The following is a 16264-nucleotide window of genomic DNA, read 5'->3' as shown; positions in this document are numbered from 1 at the left end:
ACAGAACATACATGCATATAAAATACTTTGATCATATCCACCTCCCATGCCCCTTCTGAATCTGCTGTTCTAAAAATCTCCCCTAAAGATATACTTCTAAAAATTCCTAAATATTTCCAATTTTTGCTGTTCTGTGTATTTCCCTGTAATTATTAGCAATTAACACACATATATAGATCACAATACTCCCAAGATTAAAATGAATTATGGTCTTGGAGAAGACAAATTATTCCACAGTTCTTAAGGAGGCCAGGAAAGGACATACCACTAAACAAATGAGTTCCAAGTACAGAAGCCAGAAATAAGGGAGGTGAAGCCAAATTTCTTGTTTTTAGGGAAAAGAGGGATGAATGGATAAGACAGGTCCCCAGGGGCCTTGGGCTCATGCTCCACTTATCCTGAGCAAGAGGTTTATTCAAAGTTGTGAAGGCGTGAGCTGGGAGAGGACTTGTGAACTCTGCCCTCTGTGAAGAGGAGGTCAGTTTGGCCAAGTTGGTAGAAGTAATAGGACAATATACAAAGGACCCTTCCTGGTCAGTGACTTGCAATCTATAAAGTATTATTGATGGAAAGTCAAATACACAGGAATCATGATTGTACTAAGTTAAGCAAGCCAGTATTGATGATGATGATAATGATGATTATGGTTAACATTTACTGAGTGCTGATTATGTGCCAGGGTTAATTTACATTAATTAGAAATTTACAAGGAGTATCTTCCATAATCCACACTAGGTTATCAGCTAGTTGGTGGTTCCCACAACTAGCTGGTGTGAACTGAAGATGAGAATTTTTCCTGTACACATACACGTCCACACCGACCATCTAGTCAAGCTTAAAATTCTCTGATGGTGGTCTTTCTTTCCACTCTGTCAATGCTTTCCCTCATTAACCAAATTACTGTGAGATGACCATTTTCTTCCAGATAGAATTTTTAAAAATTTTCTTAACATATCCATTTCCCTGTGTTGATTCTTGGATATAATGACCTTTCAGGAATAAATAATTCTTAGTATGATGGACAATATCAATGAATAAATGATCGTCAGCTGCACTTAATTCTTCAAATGATTTTACTCCAACATAAGGAATGTGTCAAGTGGTAGCATCTCTTGTTGGCCTGGTGGGATGCTGAGATGCTGCTAGTGTGTGAGCTGCTGAGCTGGGTCAGCGTCTTTGTTACTGGGATTCGGAGGTGACACTGCCAAACCCTCCACGGCAGGCACTTCATGCCCTACGGGTGGTATATGAAGCCTCCTGCCTGCCAGGCCACCCTGAGGCCACACTTGCATCTCATCCTGGTCACTGCTGTGCTCTGGCCATCTGGAGGCTCTGGCTGTTTCCTCCCCACCTACTGCCCTGGGAATGTCCTCAGGTGTCTTTGCACTTGTAATATTTGGCTCTGAAAACCAGCCCACTTCAATCCACAGCATATTGTTACAAACACAGCATAAATGTAATCCTTGGATTAGATTAGCATAATGGGAATTTCACGGTCTCTCTGGATTTGCTCCAGAGATATAGACACATTATTTAGGATTCATGAACTTCAAAAGCTCCAAACTAAAAATACCTCTTACATCATATCAGAATGCACTCAAAGTCGAGTTTCTTGCTGTTGGTCTAATCCATTCCTATAGTGGTTAAAAGCAGAGTTTTAGAATCAATCTGGCTAGATGTGAGTTCTCACAATCATGAGCCTGAAACACAGGGCTAGCTACTCATCCTGGCTATGCCTCAGTTTCTTCACCTGGTAACATAAATAATGGTGAAACCTAACTTTCAGGTTTAAATACGGACCACAGAAAACACGTGTAAAGTCCTAACACAGATCACATAGACAAAGCCAGGCACAGAATAAGCACTTAAATTCATATATAGAATATTTACTCATTTGATTAAATAACATTAAAACAAGTTTCTAGATAAGCAGTAGATTCACATGGGTCAAGAATATATTACAAAATAATGGATGTCAGGCCCAGTGGCTCAGGTAGGAGGATTACAAAGTTCAAAGCCAGCCTCAGTAACTTAGCGAGGCCCTAAGTAACTCAGCTAGACCCTGTCTCAAAATAAAAATAAATAAATAAATAAAAGGGATGAGGATGTGAGGATGTGGCTCAGTGGTTAAGTGCCCCTGGGTTCAATCTCTGGTACTGCGCACCCCCCCCATCTCCAAGAAAGGAACAAATCTCCCATTCATCCCAATAGTAACCAAGCCACACCCAACCAGTGTTGTCTTTTTAAAAAAGGATTTTCCCAGAGTTTAAGTAAACATAAGAAAATATGACTATAAAATCCTATTTCCTCCTTTTCTAAGCAGACGGAAGCAGTCTATGCAATACTTCTGTATCTTTATAAACTGAAACCAGAAAACAGTGACCAAGTACAGCATAAGGCAATGTATTGTCCTACCCCTTTACCTTGGAGAGGGACAGCAGTGAATGGAACCACCCAGATGACACAAGGCAGCAGGAGGTGAGGGGGTGGTATGCAGAAAGCCTGGATTTGGGTTCTGTTCTGCCTGTGGCAAGCTGTCTGACACTGGGCAGACTACTTAAATCTTGCAGGTGTAGAAGTGGTACAGTCAGCATGCTTGTTGTGGGGACATAATGAAGTATGTATGCAAGAGTTTTGCAAATAGTGAAACAAGACAAATGGGTTCACAGTGTTATTACAGTGTTATTACCAGTTAGAAGTTATTACAGTCCACAAGTCCACTCTTTCTACTCTGGAAGTACCAATAGTGGCAATGGAAAACACAAAGTCCCTATTTCTGACTCAAGAGTTGGCTGGCCTAAGGACATTTCCTGTCTAGGGTCACTGGATCCACTTTCCTTGAGCAACAAAGACCTGCTATGAGGTGCACTCTGCCTTCAAATGACCATGTTCAAAGTTTCAACATGGATGCAGTTTTTTGGGAGCTGATATAAATTTCTGTCAACAGTAATTCTTACCTGACATTGGGCTTAAAGTTTGAAAATAAAACAGGTAAACAGAAACAGAGTAAAAGTCATATCAAAGACTTTCAGTTTTCTTATCCTCAGAAGCACCAAAATGAGTGCTCTAAAAACATGGCTGGCAGGCCCATCCTTCTCCTTGTCCCCTTCCTGAGGCAGGCAGCAGCTGGGAGCTTGCTGGGGGGACTGGCTGAGGGGAAGCTCTGCATGGGTGTTCCAGAGATTTAGATTTGGGTTCCTTCTATTGCCCATGTCTTCCTTCTCATTTATAGCCAGAGGGCTTTTACCATATCTGCAATGGATTGGTTTCTTTGTCTGACAAATTAGGTTGTTATAACAATTCTATTTCTTATAAGAAATTTAACACTTTCTCTCCCTTTCCTATGGAAAGAGACAGAAGTGCATGTTCTGGCTTACAGGTGCCTATCTCCCACCTCCTCAGCTTTCTCCTGGCTCCTACCAACAGCTGCTCTGTAAGACCTGCGAAGTCTAAGGAACACACTTTGAAAAACCACTGGAAAACTGAAGAGTTCTAAAATTCCCTTCAGCTTGAATAATCAATAATTGCTGCAGCTACACTTTCATTTCTAGGGAAATTCATTTATTATAAATAAATAAAAATAAATAAAAGTAGACATCTGCTTTTTCTAAGAGATGACAATCTTCCCAGTAAATCAAATGAATTATTTTGCTTTGGTAAAATAAAGTTAGAGGTATTAGATTCAGGTGGGAAGAGGCATATATACCTTCTAAAATTATTATTTGAATGACAAAGAATGCTAAATAACGGGCCTATCCACGAAATTATTGTATTTTGTAACTACAGATTGAAAAGTCTAGCAATAGACGTATGCGAACAGCTGATTATTTTAGTAAGTGGATCTCGAATGGTAGCCAAAATCTTTATCCTGTAGCCAGCCACGTCAACCCAGCACTACTATTATGTTAATACATTTTACAGAAATTCAGATCTCAGAGCTGATTTCATTCCAACAGATTTATGTAGACCAGGAAGCCAGGCCTAGTCAGTTAGTGGCACCCCTGCTCCACCATCATGTGTGTATCCCAAGTGTTTGCATGACATGCAATCTATATAATTATACAGGCATTATGATCCTAGCCTGTTCAGTTCCAGGAGGCATCAGAACAGACACACGCAAGATACAACGCACAAAGACTGCTAATGGGTTGGCCAAAAGGTATCACTTCTTTATCCATAGGTGGTGAAACTCCGGTAGGGGGTGACCTGCCACCCTCATGGCCTGTAAGGTCATCATGTTCAGGGAGGGCAGAGAACTGGGCTACTGCCAAGAACTGGACTACTCTTCAGCAAAGCCAATATTTGTTTTTATTCTTGGTTATACTATCAATGCACTTGCCTTGCTTGTTAGTCATGAAGTGAATGGAGGTAGGAAGGAGGAAAACCAGCAAGGATCAGCGGAGACAAAGGTGGATGATTGGGAAATTGAGGAGAGAGAGTAAGACATCATTTCCTGTGGGTTTCGCCTGGCCAAGAGCACCTAACCATTCTAGAGTTAAATTAATTCAAGGAGCTATTTTAATTAAGATCCTGAGAGGAATGTGAAAATTAAAATTTTAATTTTGATTTATAACTATAACATGCATATAGATACATATACCCTATTGGTATGAAAATATGTAATACTGTCCGATTATTGAGTATTACATCCTCAACACTCTGCTGAATACTTTATGAACAAAATAATTAGGTTGAATTGCATTTGGAGACTGAACCTAGTGGTGCTCTATCACTGAGTTACATCTCTAGTCCTTTTAATTTATTTTTTATTTTGAGTCAGGATCTTGCTAAGTCACTAAGGCTGGCCTTAAACTTGCCATCCTCCTGCCTCAGCCTCCCAAGTAGCTGGGATTACAGGCATGTGCTGCTGTACCTGGCCAAAATTATTAAACATTCACAACAACACAATAAAGTTATTATTCTGTCCATTTCATGTATAATAATACATGTTTGGATACAATAGATCCTGGTCTAAAGTACACACCATTGGACAGCAGAACTAGCAGTGATGTAGGCCATGTTTAATGATAAACCCTAGGCACTTTCCCCCACACCATTCTGCCTGTCAGCTGGGGAGATTAGAACACTATGGGGAAAATCTGCCAACTTGAGATGCCCATTTGCTTATCATAATGGTTTTTGTATTTAAGTCTCAAACATCTTAAACTTTGTATTTAAAAGTGAACTCTCACAACATTGATTGTTGTGATAAAGGGGATTTGCATCAATTCTGTGAGCTACAGATAAAATCAATCACTGGCTGGAAATTAGCTAGCATTGCTAAACTCACTCTGTCTACCATGAACCTCCCTGGATCAGAATGTCACCAGTGGTCACTTGGGCATGTAAGGCTTGCCTTAATATAGTAGGAACAAAAGCCCTACTGATCCCTCAGCCAGCCACTTTGGTTAAGGGAGCTGAAAATACTAAGTGGGCAGATGTGTTTATCCAATTATTTCACTCCAACCGACCCAACCTTGGTATCCAACACACTGAAATGACCCCACACTTGTTTGGAAGCCAGTGTCTATGGACAACTTTCTGATTGAAAGTTTGACAAGAACATTCTTGTTAGTGAGAGTCTATATATATTTAAAAAAATGCTGAAAGTTGTGATTGCTGGGAATCCAAGTACCAAGTCCCAGATTCACAGCCACAGGTAGATTTGTTTTCATCTGTCCTGTGTGGTTAGCGGGAGCTGCCCCAAACCCGACCCAACTCATTCCACACTCATCCCCTCACATCCAGACTTCTGTGATCTGAGGTCATGGCATAAATCTTCTTGGATTTCCCCCTCCCACTCCCTGCCCTTTTCTTCTAAACACTGGTACCACCCACCATCAGCCTCCTCCTTCCAGGAGAGAGCTGAAGAGCAGCCACCTTTGACATTGTAGCAGATGCGAGGCTGGGGTGTGGCTGCGTCGAGTGACCAAGGACCTCAGAAACATACTTGTGAAGCTGTCTAATCCAACCCAAGGCTGGGAGATCTTCCCTAGCTGCCCCTTTATTGAAGGCTCAGTACAGGTTGGACATTACACAAAATCCAGGTCATACACGGACTCATTTAATCCTTTTGATTTCCCTATGAGGAGGGCTCTGTAAGTCTCCTAATAAAGACACCAAAGGTAACACAAGTTAAAATAACTTGCTCTAGGTGGAGCCAAGACTTTGCCTGACTGAAAGCATGTGTCCTTCCCACATTCTACGACCTTAGATTATGGAGTCAATCAGACGAGTCCCCCTTGTGTGCCTACCATCCTTAGAATCTTCCATCAACCTTTCCCTATCAAAGTTCCAAACTATTATTAGAGAAGATGTATGAATAGTTTATTTTAAAACAGAACACCCAACCACAAAATGCATTCCACATTCCATCAGAAATATTACATCTTTTTCTGGGCCGTCAGGCCAGAGTGGTTCACAATACTATGCTGTGGTGGGCACCAACAGTCATTGTAGGAAAACAAGTTAAGAACTTGAGAGTGTTTATTTGAATTGAAACAGGTACCCCATTGTTTTACTAGAGGCATTTTAATAAATGGCATTTTGGGTTTTTTTTAATATTTAATACAATGATTATTATACTGCTTGTAATAAGGCAAATGTGGTGTATGTACACTTTTGAATACTATGAAAGGCAGGATCAACAGAGTAGATGTGACACATGGATCAATTTCAAAACACAGCAGAAAAAAATATATATGTATAAATATAAATGCATATAAAACTGAAAAATGTAATATTACAAGATGAAAAAGATTCTAAATAAAAGGAAATGAGCTGTGTGGCATGGTGTCATTTGTGTAAACCCCAAAAATAGAATAATGCCATGTTTTTCAATTTATACATCATCAATGACATGTAATGGACACACGTTACTCAATGTGTTATACAGGGAATGAGCCTGGGAAAGGAGAAAATGAGAGGGGCTTTCCTCGGCTGGTTGCCTATGAGAAGGTAGAGCTGAGGATTGGGAATACTTTACCCTTCTATGCTGAAGGGCTAAGGTGCGAAGGAGGGAAGATGGACAGATACCCAGATCATCAGAGGATGGACACATGTTACCAACCCAGCTCAGAGCTCTGATCCCACACATTTGTTTTTATCTTTTGGTTTTATTTTTACTTGATAGTGGCACATTATAATCATCAGTTTCAGAAACTTCTTTAACCACGTGCCTGTGCATACACAGAAACTCCTCTCAAGCCCTGCTCAGAAGCCCAGGTTGTCCCGTGAGCACTAACATAGCACTGAAAATAGTTACCTGCTGGCCACTAAAATGAACCTTGGATTTAATCCTACAAAAAATTGTTCCATTTTCTTTTCACAAATATATAAACTGGCAGAAAATATAAAGGACACAGAGGTGAAGAAAAAGAAAAGCACAGTGGTGTGCTAGTGGATTTACACATGACCCTTCCTCTCCCCACTCCTGCACCTACTGAGTCCAAGGGGTGGCAGTGATCGCAAACTTCCCTCCCTTGGACCCCCACCTCTGTCCCTGAGCCTCAGGCCAGCTGGGGAGGCACTGTGGTGCTTGGGGAAAAGACCTTCAGGAGCCAGGGCTGGTGAACCAACTCCTAAACAAACTCTCCACTGACACATCACTAAAAATAAGTATGCTTACATGCATAACACATTTTTGGAACAGTAAACCGAACTCTCCCCTTTATCCTCTCTAGAGACTTAGGTGCCATTCTTAATCAACTTTATACGAAATACATGCAGGTGCAACAACTCCGAGCATTATAGGCAGTAACTTTTGATGTGATAAGTACACATCTTCCAAGAAGCGAAGGAATGGCAGAGCCACTGTACAGGCACTGGGTATCAGCTGCTAGCCCATATTCCGGTCAAACGCTGATAAGGCTCACTTGGGCATTGCCTTATTTAGTCAGACTTCTCCGTCCAAACACCGGTGCATGGTGACAACTGTGCATGCTATTACAAGTCTTTCTCCTTTCAGTCATCTGCTGACACACCAATTAAATAAAGTGTCACCACTATTGAAGCAGCCTATTGCCTTGCCTACTAGTGATTTGCCTGCAGAGAATAATGATAATATATTACAAATAAACCTGAATATGTTATTTTAGCAAAGGGCTAAATTTTTTTCCTTCTCATAAGGAATACAAATTAAGTTAAAGGCTCCCCCCATAACAATGAACAAATTAATATTGCATAGTATTACTACTGGCTCAGGTAAATTGCACAATTTCCCCCATAGTTTCAGTAGAGAAACTATATCTGAAAATATTTTTTCCAGCACACATTATGGTATTAATGAGCCTTATATTAGAAATCAGTGACTTGATCTAGATATGTGACGCTAGTAAAAGGACCAATATGAGTCATACAGATACATAAAAAATAGCTGAAATACATATGGTGATTTAACAAGTCTAGCATGTGAGTTAGTTTTAACTGCTTATAGAATAGGGAAGCTCTTTGTGTGAGAACATGGGATGAATTCCAATATATATTGTTAAACAACGACAACAAAAACCAAGCAAAAAAGCCCGCAAAAAAAAAGTAACAAAAATCTAGGGTGTAGATGGTGCATATTACAAACTATGATCCTTTATCTGCATTTAATTTCAAAATCTAAAAAGCTTTAAAAATACCCAAATCTCTCTTTTTTATAAGTTTAGTGCGAAAACTTGACAGTAACACCTGGATGCAACTGACAGGCATTTATGGTTCATTATTTTTTATTCTTAGTGTGAGTATTCAGTTTCCCTGGAGAAATAATGTGTTTGATTACCAGGTGCTGCTCAGACCCCCTGAGGATATCATGTAATTTATGCTATATGCACTATATTCCTTTTCTAAAATCCAGTAAGTTCTGAATTCTAAAACATATCTGGACCCAAAAGGTTTTGGAAAGTAACTAAATATGTGGTATGTGAACATCTGCATCAAGGGGGATAAACTTACATTTGGATATATAAATATTAGGAAAAAATTTATAACAATACTAATAACATTTGCTGCCTTCAGGAAAGGTTCCTGGTTAGCTGGAGTTAGGAGTGGGGGAGAGATTTAAACTTGGTCTAAACCATCTTGTAATTTTCAAATTTTGAACAACTGAACATGAATCATCAATAAATAAAATTAAAATTTAAAAAAATACAAGTTGTAAACATATGGCCAGAGCCTGATCCATTTAAAATACATCCTGTTAACAAGTTTTCAGAAGGCAATGCTGCACTCCCACAGTTGGTGGGTGGGTACCTTTGACCAACCCTTCCTGGTCATAAGTTCCAGTTTGTTTCTCTTGACTCTCGTTTTAAGCGTGCCAAGTCTTTCCAAGGCAGCCCCCTCTTCTTCTAAAACACTGTTTACAATCCATTTCTTAAATGAAACCTCTCTCTCTAATCCACCTGTGCTTATTTCAACTATGTAACCCTATAAAACAAACATACTTACTTAGTTCTATCTTCTCCATAACACTAGAAGTTCATGGAAACAGGGATGAAATAATTTGCTTTTGAAATTTTTACTGGGCAGTTTTCTTACATTGATGGTTAATTTACACTGTGTGCATATTTGGTCTTCCTAATAAGCCTTCCAGGGACTGCCCAAAAACTAAGTGATAAATATTTGCCAAACTGAATTATGCTTATAAAACAAGACTTTCCCATTAAGTGTTTATAATGAAAATCAAATGGAAAATATAATCGAGTTAAAAGACTCAAAAAGTGTCTGGAATAACAAGTGCATGTGTGTGGGACAGAGCCCTGGGTGGGCAGAATGCTGCTCTGAATTTACCACCAGACTATTGATACATGCACTTACGGTGGAGAGACCCCAGTTACATTCCAGAGTGCTTACTTATATATGAGAAATGACCTACTAAGAAATACTGAGGGTAAAAAACTCTATTTGTTCCCCATAATGTTAAAGAAAAAAATTACGTACAGATGTTATTAATAGTCCCCAGGAATAAAAAAAAATACTTAAAAAACATGGGCTACAAAATTTAGAGACAACTCAAATGCTTATCTTTCTTACAATCCTTGAAATCACTTCAAAACGATCACTAAATTGTACTGGTATACATTGGCAGCTTAACAATTAGTTGACATGGTATTCACATGCAATTTAACAATCAGTTAACTATTTTTGCCTAGTATACTAATTGAACAACAAACTATTGAGTCAGTTTCTTTTTATTTTTTTTCCTTTCTTTTTTAAAGGCAAACATCAGAGACTTTTGAAGAAGGATAAATTCCATCCAGCAATATAAATTTTCCCTCTGACTATACATTTCATTCAAATCCACTGTTTTGGTGTTGGCATTCAAAAAGGGGGAAGTGGGCAAAGAAATACAAATGAGGAACTGGGAGGCAGATATAAGTAGAGAGCAAATAAAACAAGAGGATAGTTAAGGAGCACACAAAAAGCCAAGGACACACTGCAGTACAAAGGTGAAACCCAAAGAATGTTAAGCCCTTAGTCTCTCCAAAGATGAATGGGTGCATCCTCTTTAGAGGGCACAAAACCATAGATTCACATAATTTTAATGACAGCCTTAAGTGATTTGGAGAATCTTTTGTTCACATATTTCAGACAAAAGCTAGTCAGTATTTGAACTGTGTAGAGCTGACTCACTTTATGATGACTCTCAAATTACACACTCCTTTTGCGCACGGAATGAAGATTTTACCAGAGAGTTTATGGCTGGGCAACCACAGGCTCATCCACACGTGAAGCCAAAGGCATGGGAGAGCTGCTGTGTAAACTGAGGGACACCAGCAAACTAGTCCAAAGAAATACATCTACACGAAAAACTCAGGACCCACTAAACCAAGCAAACTTTAATAATGGGGAAAAAACTTTTTCTATAGAAATCGTCCTGAGAAAATGGAGCAATAGTTCACATGGGTCTGATTTTCATTTCTTTACATAGGATTGAAAGGAAATGACCAAGGTGGCCTAACCTAACTGCAGGAGCAGCAATGACGATATCCATCACAGACATGCCACTAGCTGCTGAGAAAGATGATAATGCAAATCTGCTTAGCAAGAACAGCAGGATGGTCTAACAGATTAATAATGGTAATTAAAGCTTTAGATGCTAAAAAAGAGAGTGACAATCCCAAGGATATTTAATTGAAAAATGCACGATAATCATAACCCGTCCACCGCACACCAGGAGCTGGGTATGTTCCAAGAAGGCCCTCAGATACCCACTGTGCTGCCCTTGCCACCCACAGCCACTTGGAACCCTTTTTTTCCACACTCTGTGTAGAACAAACCCTTCTCATGGTTCAGGATCCAACTCTAACCATCTTTCCTCCTATGAGGTCTTTCCTGAAGCTTCCACATGGATAAGTCCCTCTGCTCCTCTAAGCTTTATCCAGCACTTAAATGATTCTGAAAAACACAGTGGATTCTGTCATGTCCCCTACTCTTCTTCTTATGTCACAGTGAGGGAACCCACAGCTCCCTCCAGAACTCCTTCTATACCCCGAAGTGTTTGCTCACAGTCACGTTGACAAGCACGTGTTAATAAAAAAGAGTGGTCTAAGTTTTCATGCCACAAAACCCAGGGTGACTGGGTCTGGAGGACTGACTTATAGGCTCCCATTTTAAATTAATTCTTCCAGTGTCATTTTATAGACTATAAATCTACCCTACTGTATATACAGAGAGAAACTGCTTTTCACTTATTTCCCCAAAGCCTACACAGACACACTTAGATAAGGATAAAATGAAGATGTTCTAATAAGCTTAAGACAGACATTTCACACTGTGAAATGCAGACTAGTCTAAGAATTTCCTCATATTTTAAAATCTGGCTGTTTCTTCTGAACAGGCTGACTAAAGTAATGCAGGTAGCAATACAAAAACGCAGGTGTGTAGGTTGGTAGTTGTGTTGAGAACTCCAATCAAGTCCTGCTCAGCAAGGTGAGACCCAGAACAAAGCAGCCCATGTTCAGCCCACAGCTGTTTAAACTTTTGTAGCAGATGCACCCAGTGGAGAATCAGGTCAGACTGAGTTTCAGAAGGGAAACCTGCAGTACAAGTATCTGTCTCTATAGCCACAGTTTGCATACACCCTGGATCAGCTTCAGGAACTTAAACAGAGGTGCAGCCTGGGCTTTCTTCTTCTTCTTTTTATTTTTTTTTCAGATGTGTATGTAATGTACTTAAAACTATTTACCCTAAACTGGAATTTGGATGAGAATTTCTGCAGTGAGACTTATGAGCACCAACAGTCCCACTGGGTACAGTGCCTCAGAAGCAGTATCCTATATCCAGTGTGACAGCAGAACAACTCTTGATGTGCCCCATTAAGGGGTAAGAGAGCTCACAGATGCTGAGCAGCATTTCAAATGCTTACGGCATAGCAAATCATCGAGCGTGCACACTAACCCTGTGGGTTCTATCAACAATCACCCTCACTTTACAGATGAGGGAAACAAGGCATGGAGATGCAAAGTCAATTGCTTGTGAGGCCACTCAAAGCAACAGAGCCAGTTTTCTGGTTCTCAAGTCTGTGTTCTTAACCACTACCCCATACTGCAGAAATAATTCAAAATAATTCCCTAAAACTCTCTGAGGAAAAAAGAAAATCAGGCCCTCATGTTAAAGATGAATCATTTCGCCTTTCTCCCCTCTGAATTTCTTGGTGATGTAGCTCACGTTCACTTCTTTTCTGATTTTAGGAATCACAATCGAAATGAGAGCCAGCTTGAGCTGGCTAATTGCCTCTCCTTCCCAGGACCACACTGACTAAAATGAGGGAGGGTCCTTTATAAGAGGTGAAACTACAGAGCTGTGCCAGGATAGGCTGGAGACCTGTGTTAGAAGACCTGGGGACCAAGACGCCCATCTCTCACCTGCAGTTCCTGGAGAGGAAGGACTATCCTACTGCATGAAGACCAGGGTTCCTCAGTATTGCCTTCATCTCAGACTCACCTTCCAAATTATAGCACAGGCTCATTCTGGTCTGTCTTGTGGGATGGGATTGGGGTGACAACCCTGCAAATCTGAGTGAGCTCCTTTGAAGGAGGGAGCTGGTGGAGCCATGCAACCTGCAGCCACTAAACACAAGCGACCCAAGGGGCGTGAAGGGGAATCCTGCGAATGAGCTCCTGCGCCCAGGGCCTAGGGACTCTCTGTAACTTGACTTCTCCCTGCTGAAGATCAACTTTCCCAGCTCCTGCTCTCTGTGTACCTCTCTCAGCCTATTGAGTGATTAACCTGACCACAGACCTATCTCATTCATGTCTCCAGTCTCAGTTCTAATGGAGGCCTGTGAACACTGTAAGGAAGACAGAAAAGCCAAGGCAATGTCAGTTACCTCGACTCAGACAGGCCAACAAATGGCAGGCCGGGATAGATCTGCCCCGAGTCACACAGGCCAAGGCACAGTAGGCTAAAACCAGCACTGGGTACCAATTCTATACCCAAATCTCTTTTCCTAGGAATTCCTTCTCTTCCTTCTAACAACTGTTTTGGGTGTTGCTCCCACACGTTGCCCGGCTTCCATGTAGCTCTTGCATTGCTAGTTGTTTCCATATCCACCTCTGTCACTTGGTCATACAACTTCCTGGATGACAGGGACATCTTTTTCATCCTGGTTTCTCCCAAGGTACCAACTGTGCTTGGTTTACTTGGAGTAGGCATTTGAGACGTGTTGGTTAAAATGGTTACAAAATTCACTCTAACATAAATATTTGGTGTCTACCTGCCAATTCAAGTTTAATGCACATAACAGTCTGCCAAGCATCTACCACTCTTCTACTCTGCAGATGAAGGACTGTGAGATATGCCAAGGTTAAGCCAGGTGTCCCACTCCCATAGCCAGCAGCACAGAGTCTGAGCCAACTCTCCAGCTGCAGAGTAAGTCTTGTTAACCAGTATCCACACACACCGCCTCTCTGAGCCCTGGAACCACACAGGTATAAATGACAACAGCATGTTCATTTTTTCAGGGAAGAAATAATGAAATCTCTTAATCCTCCAGGATTTTGCCCATGCAGATCCCTGTGCTTGGAAAGTTATTCCTTCCCTTTCTACCTTATGAAATTCCATGTTCCCTCAAGACCCTGCTCAAGATGAACTCTTGAAAGTCTCTTAGTGTCTCCAAGTGGTTAGGGACCCTCTGCTGGGCTCTTACATATATTGTCCTTTGCTCTGTCACTGCTTACAAGATCTTAGATGACCTGTGCGAGATTTCTTCTCAATCTCTTGCCTCAGACTATGAGATCTCTGAGGGCAAGGGCTGCCTTTCATGATACTTGGCATGGAAACATTTAATAATTGTTGGTTGTAAGGATTTATTAAGCACCTATTAAATATTCACCTGATCTTATTTAATTCTTCCAATCTCCTACAACTAGGTGCCAAATTGTCCTGTTTTTTGGATAAGAAAGCTAAGGTGTCATAGGTCTCAGATTCTACCTGAATACTGCATATTCTAAATCTCTAAAGAACACCTCTAATTCAAAGAAGATAAACCAATCACAACCAACTATTTAGAGTACCTACAGTGTCTTGACATCTGTGTTAAGTTCCATGCAAAGTATAAAAACTGAATTTTTATTATCTATGTGGTATAGATTAATAAGCATGAAGTAGGCCTCTAAAGTCTAAAAATAACCTACTCACAATTATCACTTTCCTTCCCAGTACCGTATGAGTAAACATTTTATTCTGGTACAGACCCCAGAGTTACTTCTTATTAAAAGCCATCATATCTTGCTTTAGATTTATGTTTAGTTATTAGGAGAATCTTTTAGTAATTCTATCTGACTTTATAGCTCAGTAGTTATTATTTATTAATTAAGACTTATGAAAGTTATTTAGAATTCAAGTGAGAATTTCACACTAATAAAGATGCAAAGGGTGCGGGGGGAAATTCCTGAAAATGTCATGAGAAAATCCAGTAATAGAGCTATTTTCTTTTTTTAATTTATTTTTCAATTTTCAGTGGACATAATATCTTTAGTTTTATATTTTATATGGTGCTGAGGATTGAACCCAGCGCCCTGCACATGCCAGGCAAGCACTTTACCACTTGAGTCACATCCCCAGCCCCGAGAGCCTATTTTCAATTCCCAAAGTTATTTATACCTATTTGGTGCATCTCCTGCAAAGATAGCAACTTGCCTAAAAATTCCATTTAACCCATCAGAAAATGCCTTTCCTAACCACCCTTACAGCCTTATTAAAGTATAATTGATAAGTAAAACTCACATATGTTTACAGCGTATAATTTTCATATATGAATGTTTTCATATATGAATAAATTCTGGAATGATTAAATTGACCTAATTAACATATCCAAGCAATCCCTTCTTCTCTTCTGTGGATTGAAAACAAACATTTTATGTTTCTTGCTAACTCAAAGTCCTCATACAGACCAGGAGTATAAAGAACCACTCAATGCAATCCATGATTGTGCAAGAGCAACGAGCACGGCTCTGGCTGCAGTGTGTGCCCTGGAACACCAGGAGTATGAATGACAACGGCATTTTCATTTTAACAGGGAAAAAACAAACAAATCTCTCATTCCTCCAGGCTTTTTTAGCCATGTTGGCACATGTGGAAAGTTCTTCTTCCCCTGTCTACTTCTTGAAGCTGGAAGAATTTATGAAGTGTTTGTGATGCAAACAATTATATTTTGACTCATTTATTAATAAGAGTAAAAATATTTTTTTCATAATTTCCTGTTTTATAACCCTTAAGGAATACTGTTAGTGAACTAGAGTAGAATATTCTGTAATGACATTTTCCTAATAGAGAAATGAGACTGCCTGTCAGGGACCCCTTCACTTTGCTGACCCCACCACACCTTCCTGCTTCCCTTCAGAGGGGTAGCAGACTGAGATGAGCTGGGGGCCTGCTCAAGTAAGGACTTGACCACCACCAAGAAGGCTGGACTATGCTCCAGGATAGCTCTCAGGCCCTCCATGGATTCTTCATCCTGATCCAGAGACGAAGGTCAAACAAAGCAACCCTACCAGAAGGCAGAGTAGGGACCAGGGAAAGAAAAGATATAGATGGTACTGGGTCATGAACAAAGAACAGGCCCTTAGCTCCCCTTAATTTTGTTCCTACTCTGAACTCAAATTGTTCTTTGCAGAACTCCTAACTCACTCTTCATCCTACCTCCTTCATGTAGTTAAACTATCTGGCAATGTCAAACATTAGCCACTGCAAGTTTTCACACTCTAACTGGTAAGACAAATATCTTTACACAAGACACTGTGCTTATCCTTTTGTTGTGTTTTGCACACAAAGAACTAAT

At 40.2% G+C, this 16264-nt stretch overlaps 1 pseudogene; it reads right to left on the bottom strand.

The window, feature by feature from the left end:
• The window catches only part of LOC144372779 (junctophilin-1-like), a 71272-nt pseudogene that overhangs the window by 32672 nt on the left and 22336 nt on the right, over positions 1-16264 (bottom strand).

The sequence above is a fragment of the Ictidomys tridecemlineatus genome, unplaced genomic scaffold (genome assembly GCF_052094955.1).
Source record: "Ictidomys tridecemlineatus isolate mIctTri1 unplaced genomic scaffold, mIctTri1.hap1 Scaffold_162, whole genome shotgun sequence".
Lineage (NCBI taxonomy): Eukaryota > Metazoa > Chordata > Mammalia > Rodentia > Sciuridae > Ictidomys > Ictidomys tridecemlineatus.
The sequence above is the reverse complement of the archived record's forward strand: the minus strand, read 5'-3'. Positions and strand labels throughout refer to the sequence as shown.